General features: G+C 53.1%; 1 pseudogene; it reads right to left on the bottom strand.

The window, feature by feature from the left end:
- Window positions 1-1095: 1095 nt before the first annotated feature.
- Window positions 1096-2858, bottom strand: LOC147094904 (perforin-1 pseudogene; annotated as a pseudogene).
- Window positions 2859-7517: the final 4659 nt, after the last annotated feature.

Raw genomic sequence — 7517 nt, 5'->3', positions numbered from 1 at the left:
CCGCACCTCTCCAGGCCCTACCGGCAGAGCACAGAACGCCGACAGATCACACACAATGCAGGCTAAATGTTGCTCAATCGAGTTTATTGGGAGAAAATTCAATTATACAAATGCAAATCAGCAAGATTTTTATAGATTATGCTACGCCGTTCGATGTAATGCCTTCCGTTCGATAACGCTAAAAGTTCCAAAGCTTCTGCTGTTGCACAAAGCTTCAAGCAAGGTATGAGGCCTACGGTGCTCCTACAATATAGTGCCACGGACGAATCGCAAGACATAGGACATGGGATACAGGCCTGGCTGGGTGTCTCCAAGTTGTTGAGTGTATCCGTTGCAATTCATCGAAACTCTTTTGGTTTTGAGTCGCTTCCTGGGGTGACAGACTCCAGGCAAAGTGAATCCGCAAATGACGATGAGCTCAAAGCGAGTAAGTTGAACTTAATTGGATTCAGGCCCCAGACTGACGGCTGCATCTTCTCTCTGACACAGTTAGTAGCCAGGAATCGCTTGCTGAGTGGGGCAGGGTTGGCGGGCAGTGTGGGGCGGGGAAGGAGAGGTCTCAACTTGGGAGTGCCTCTTCCTCCGATTGCCCACCCTAAGCTGACGAGATGAAAATCCCGTTTTATATCGACGCCCTGCTGAACCCGGCTTCAACACTAAAGGTGAAACGAGAAGCAGGATAGCGCAAAATTCTACCGATTACTCTGCAAAGCGAAACTAGCGGGGGCCGTGAGCTCTATAAGCCCCATGAAATAGAGCTTGGCGCAGCGGAGCAGGCTGGGTTTGGGGCCGAGGCGCTCACGCCCGTTGTGACCGGGAAGTTTCATCACCCGTGGGGCTCTCTCAGAGGCTGACAGAACGAGAATTGCAAATGGGGGAAGGGCAAGGGAATGAGAATGAGCTCCTTCAAGGACGGGGCGATGGGGGTGAAAGGGTAAAGTTCAGCGGAATGGGATTGAAGGGGGAGCTCCTTGAAGGAGAAGGCATGGGGGGGCAATGGGAGTGCAAGGTTAAAGGTCAGGGGAATGGGACTGAGGGGCGAGCTCCTTGAGGGGGAGGGCATGTGGGGGGGCAATGTCGGTGAAAGGGTAACGGTCAGGGGAATTGGAGTGAGGGGCGAGCTCCCTTGGAGGCAGAGGGCACGGGGGAGATGGGCCAAAGGGAGGACCGGACGTCCCCCAGGCGCGAGGTGAATGCTGGTCCTTCGGGGCGGGCCACGTAATCTTGGCAGGTGGCCCCACCCAGATGGGGCCCGCAGGTGAAGGTGAAGTCAAAGCTGACGCTCCCGTACTTGAGGTAACAGATCTCGCTGTGGGGGCCGGAGGTCAGGGGTTGGGTGCAGGTCCCCAGGCGGTCCTTTTTGTAGCGGGTGTCGCGGTCCCAGACCTCGACGCTCAGCTGGTTTCTGTTCTCGGCCTTGACTTCGCCCATGTTCAGCTGGATGTTCCACGAGGGATTGTTATTGTTCGGGATGATGGGTGTCCTGCGGGTCGCCTGCCCGTACTTGACCACCACGTAGCCGTCAGTGGCGGAGGTGTAGTCCCCCCAGAGGTCGCGGGCCCGCTTGACCATCACCAGCAGCGAACCCAAGCCCTTCTCCTTAGAGCAGCAGAGCTTGTCCACCCGGCTGTCCTCCTGGCAGAGGCAGGAGCAGGGATCGCGCGGGCCCGGCCGGGAACCGGCGGGGCAGACGTTGGTGGCGCAGTTGCGGGTGAGCGCGTTGGCCATGATGTAGTCACTGATGTAGCGCTGGAGGTTGGCATGCCGCGGGTCGCCCCTGGGCAGCAAGTGGTGGAGGGGCTCCAGTGCGAAGCGCACCATGCCCGGGTTGGCGGGAAGGCTGCCCGCCCAGCTGGAGAAGGCCGATGAGTCCTCCGAGAAGAAGAGGTCCACACCGGCGCTGGCCTTGCCGCCCGTCACCTCCGTCTCCCGGTCGTTGAAGGCCTGGTGGAAACTATCCCCGTGCTTCATGGTATTGGCTAGATCCTTGCACCGCTTATACTTGGCGGAGCCACTGACATGCAGCCCCACCTGGATGCTGGCCTACATCTCCAGGCAGTCCTTGATCTCCTCGGTCGTGTGGCCCTCGGAGGCCACCTTGCATGTCCGGATGGCCGTCACGTCCTTGAAGCGGCCGCCCAGATCCACCGCCTTGATGAAGTGAGTTCCGTACGTGCTGACCAGCTTCTGGTAGTGGAACTTGGTGCCCTCGTGCGAGGCGTTGGGCAGCAAGGCCAGGAGAGAGGAGAAATCGTCAGCCAAGAGGGGCTTGTCCTTCACCCGGTAGCGGTAGTAGCGGCAGTGGAACTCGTGGCTGGTGAAGCTGTAGCGGTCCGAATTGGACCTCGTGGCCCCGAACTCCATCAGCTTGGACTTGGAGCCACCCACCATCACCTTGACAGTGGAGCCGGGCTTGGGGTGCACCTGCAGGTCGGCCTTCCAATCGTTGGAGATGACTGACTTGCTGGACTCGCCCAGCTCGGAGGCCGAGCGGAAGAGCTGGCTGGAGAGGGCCATCTTGCAGGCCCGCTGTATCTGCCAGTCCACCAGCGTGAGGGGCAGGCGCTGGCGGGCGTTGGACATCAGGTGGTTCCTGCACAGGGTGCAGGTGCCGTCCGGCTTGCGCCAGGCATTGACGTCGACTACAAAGGCCCCTGTGCTTTGCAAGGTCACGATGTCGTAGCCCTCCCCCGCCAGGTAGGCACCCGGCACGAAGCTGGCGGCCTTACACTCGTTGGCGCTGCCCGTGTTACAAGTGCCGTGGGCGTCTCCGAGGAAGAGGATGAGGAAGAGGAGGCCGGTCAGTCGCAGTTCCCCGCTGGATGTCATGGCATCAATGGCCACTCCCGATAACGGAGTATGGCAGATCTGGAAGAGAAGGAGTGGAATGAGAGAGAGTCTCACCATCAGGACCACCTTTTATAGAGAGAGTCTCACCATCAGTCCAAAGATGTGCGGGTTAGGTTGATTGGCTATGATAAAAATTGACCCTTAGTGTTAGGGGGATTAAATACGTTGGGTTACGGGGATAGGGTGGGATATGTGTTGCTGTAGGGGTTATGGGGATTGGGTGGGATATGTGTCGGTGCAGGCTCGATGGGCCGAAATGGCCTCTATCTGCACTGTGGGGTTTCTGTGATTCTGTGATTCTGTGATCAGGGACCCCTTTTAAAGAGAGAGTCTCACTATCAGGGACCTCTTTTATAGAGTCTCACCATCGGGGACCCCTTTTAAAGAGAGAGTCTCAACATCAGGGACCCCTTTTAAAGAGAGAGTCTCAACATCAGGGACCCCTTTTATAGAGAGAGTCTCACCATCAGGGACCCCTTTTAAAGAGAGAGTCTCGCCATCAGGGACCCCTTTTAAAGAGAGAGTCTCACCATCAGGGACCCCTTTTAAAGAGAGAGCCTCACCATCAGGGACCCCTTTTAAAGAGAGAGTCTCGCCATCAGGGACCCCTTTTAAAGAGAGAGTCTCACCATCAGGGACCCCTTTTAAAGAGAGAGTCTCGCCATCAGGGACCCCTTTTAAAGAGAGAGTCTCACCATCAGGGACCCCTTTTAAAGAGAGAGTCTCACCATCAGGGACCCGTTTTAAAGAGAGAGTCTCACCATCAGGGACCCCTTTTAAAGAGGGAGTCTCACCATCAGGGACCCCTTTTAAAGAGAGAGTCTCACCATCAGGGACCCCTTTTAAAGAGAGAGTCTCTCCATCAGGGACCCCTTTTAAAGAGAGAGTCTCACCATCAGGGACCCCTTTTAAAGAGGGAGTCTCACCATTAGGGACCCCTTTTAAAGAGAGAGTCTCTCCATCAGGGACCCCTTTTAAAGAGAGAGTCTCACCATCAGGGACCCCTTTTAAAGAGGGAGACTCACCATCAGGGACCCCTTTTAAAGAGAGAGTCTCACCATCAGGGACCCCTTTTAAAGAGAGAGTCTCACCATCAGGGACCCCTTTTAAAGAGAGAGTCTCACCATCAGGGACCCCTTTTAAAGAGAGAGTCTCTCCATCAGGGACCTCTGTTAAGATAGAGATTGAGAGAGGGAAAGAAATGTCTCTCTTTCACTTTCTGTCTCTCACTCTTTCTCTGTCTCCCTCTCTCTCTCTTCCTCACTCCCTCTATCTGTCTTGCTCTCTGCCGTTCTCTCTTAGGGGGAAGAATTCGCTATCGACCATTTCGGGGCGCTAACATTGGCCGGCCGCAAACTTTAGCGCCCGGTGCAAATTAGCCTGCGATTGCGAAATTCGTCTCCAGCGCCCCTGGAGCTGATTGTGGGTTAATCAAGCGTGACACACCCCTCTTAAGGCACGAACGTCAGGAACGGGATGCTACCACAGAGCGCTACTCAAGCTCAGGCGCTGTCAATTAGCCTCAGGCAGACTGGCACCTTCCAGTTCTTAAAGGGGAGGGTCAATGATGCTGCACAGCTCAGTCTGATCATTGCTGCTTGTGGCCTGGGCCTGCAAGGAGCTGCAATTCTTCAACCACAAACCTCATGGCTGCTCAGAGGCTCAGGGAGAGATCTCGTCGGTTCACTGACCGGGCACTGGAGGCTCTGGTTGTGAGTGTGGAAAAAGCAGGACGTGCCCACCTTTAAACAGCGCTCCCCCCGGCTCCCAGCCGCCTGAACCACGTCCCCCTCGACCTGTCACTCCTTGCGGCAGAGCGCTGAGGCAGGGGGCGAGAATCAATTTCCAGTCCAGGACGCTGCGCGCTTGGATGATGTCACGATCTCCGGGCGTAGGAGGTCGCGGCAGTAGTGGTTAGCGGCGCAGCAAACCGCCAGTTGAATTTCACGGGCGGCGCTAAAATCTCCGCACACGGGCGGTAAGCCGTTAGCGCCACCCGGAGGCACCACCAGGAGCAGCTAATCAACCGAATTTCTCCCCCTTAGTCTCTCTCGCTCTGTCTCTCTCTGTCTCTCTCACTCTGTCTCTCTCTCTGTCTGTGTCTCTCTCTCTCTCGAGTCTCTCTCTCTCTCTCTCTCTCTCTCGAGTCTCTCTTTCTCGAGTCTCTCTCTCTCTCTCACTCTCTCGAGTCTCTCTCAATTCAATTCAATTCAATTCAATTCAAATCGCTTTATTGGCATGACAAGTTACATCTTATGTTGCCAAAGCATCGGAAAACATTCATGTTTGTTCACATAAATATAGATCTATCCATACAGTATATAAACAGATATATCCCTGAGTGTATAAATATACTTTCATATAATTTATATACACTCTTTTCTTATATTTAGTGGTTGTCCCTCTGTTTATGGCAAGCTGTAACATAGTGTGCCGCTAGTGTTACGCAATCTCTCTCTTCCCCTAGTAGGTATGGGAGTTTTTGGTCGTCATTCAAATTTCCGAATTCCGGGCATATTTTTGTGAATTTTGGGTAGAAATTCTCCCTTATGTCCTGATATTTTCTACAAGCTGTGAGGAAGTGCATCTCTGTCTCCACCACTCCCTGACTGCAGTGAGAGCATATCCTGTCCTCTCTTGGTAGCCGGGTCTGTCTGTGTCTACCTTTTTCGATCGCCAGGTTATGTTCACTAAGTCTGTACATTGTCAAAGTTTTTCTCAGTTTGCTATCCTTTACCATGGTCAGGTAACCAGCTATGTTGTATTGTCTGTTTAGGGCCAAGTAGCAATTGAGTTTGCTTTGGGTTTTTGTTGTTTCTGCCCAATATGACAGATATTTTTTCTTTTGCTTAGCGACGATTGTGTTGGGTCGAATTCTTTGTGTTACGCTGTCACTGTCCTGGGGCTGGTTATTGTTAGTAGTGTTAGTAGTTACTTCACTGAGCCCCAGGACTAGTTGACTGAGGGTATTCTTCTTTATGGTCCTCTCTTGGCATTTCAGGGCTTCGTAATGATAGCATTGGGGGTTGCTCATTTCTAGGTGTTTCCAAAATTTGGTGGCTCTTTTTTGGATAGTGATTATTAATGGATATTGGCCTAGTTCTGCCCTGCATGCATTGTTTACGGTTTTCCTTTGAGTCCGGAGGATACTTTTACAGAATTCTGCATGTAGGATCTCAATTGAGTGTTTGTCCCATTTTGCAAATTCTTGTTGTGTTAGCGGTCCCCATACCTCACTGCCATAGAGTGCAATTGGTTCAATTACTGATTTGAAAATTTTGAGCCAAATGCTAATTGGGATTTCTATTTGGATTGATTTTTTAATGGCATAGAAAGCCCTTCTTGCTTTCTCTTTCATTTCATTCACAGCCAGTTTGGAATTTCCCGTAGAACTGATTTTTAAGCCCAAGTATGTGTAGTTAGTGGTTTGTTCAATTTTGGCTGTTCCTACTGTGAAATTTATTTTGGGTCCCTGATGTCTGGATCTTTGCTGGAACACAAGGGCCTAGAAATTCAGTTGGGCGCGCCAGCCGTTAGCGCCTTAGGAGGAGTAGATCTCGCGTGCTAGGCGCTTAGCACCCGGGCGCAGCGCGATTTGCGCCTCGCCCCAACTTCAGTACACATTTAGCGCCGGCGCAAAGTCTTAGCGCGCGCCCTGCTGCGCGCGCAGATCATGACGTCATTTCGTCGTGCAACGCCCTTTGTGCGCCCCAAACCGGAACTTCACTCGCGCCGGCTCATTGTGCGCCGGGCGGCCCTAACGACTGTGAAGTGGAACGGTACACAGCCGATGCGGGCCGCGGGGAGCGCATATTAAAGGGCCCTCCTGTACTAGAAATGGTACGGCTGGCCGGGAGGAGGAGGAGGAGGAGGAGGAGGAGGAGGAGGAGGACTGGTGTGCCGGGAACACATAACAAACTGATGGAGAGAAACCCTCCCCAAAACCACAAATACACCAGTGTCGGCCTTTCAAAAAAACAAATCCACCCTCCCCCTTTAAGAGCTCACCGGAGCCAGGTGTCTGCCGTCAATCAGCAGCTCGCCGCACCTTCCCTGCGCCCAACTTCCGGTTTAGCACCCCGGCCCGCCAGCTTAGCGCCTAAAGAGAGGCGTGCAGCGCCAGTTTTAGTGCTCGAGCAAACTCTTAGGGCGAAGCTAATGAATATCGGAGAAGTGGCCTCGATTTGGCGGCGGGCGCAAACTTTAGCGGCCGCCCGACTTTACCGCCCCAAAAGTTGCTACAATGAATTTCTAGGCCAAGGACTTTGGTTTTTTGGGGATTTATTGTCAGGGCCCAAGTCTGGCAGTACGACTCCAGCTCTCTCTCTCTCTCTCTCTGTCTCTATGTCTCTCTCTCTCTGTCTCCCTCTCTCTGTCTCTATGTCTCTCTCTCTCTCTCTGTCTCTCTCTCTCTGTCTCTATGTCTCTCTCTCACTCTGTCCCTCTCTCTCTGTCTCTCTCACTCTGTCTCTCTCTCTGTCTGTGTCTCTCTCTCTGTCTCTCTCACTCTCTCTCTGTCTGTCTGTGTCTCTCTCTCTGTCTCTCTGCCTCTCTCTCTCTCACTCTGTCTCTCTCAAATTCAAATCAAATTCAAATTCAAATGCTTTATTGGCATGAAAGTTTACAGGGAACCATATTGCCAAAGCTTACGTAACAAAAAGTACAGG

The sequence above is a fragment of the Somniosus microcephalus genome, unplaced genomic scaffold (assembly GCF_052327205.1).
Source record: "Somniosus microcephalus isolate GS21.2 unplaced genomic scaffold, FLI_Smic_1.0 unresolved_chr1, whole genome shotgun sequence".
Lineage (NCBI taxonomy): Eukaryota > Metazoa > Chordata > Chondrichthyes > Squaliformes > Somniosidae > Somniosus > Somniosus microcephalus.
Note: the sequence above shows the minus strand (reverse complement) of the source record. Positions and strands in the feature narration are given on the sequence as shown.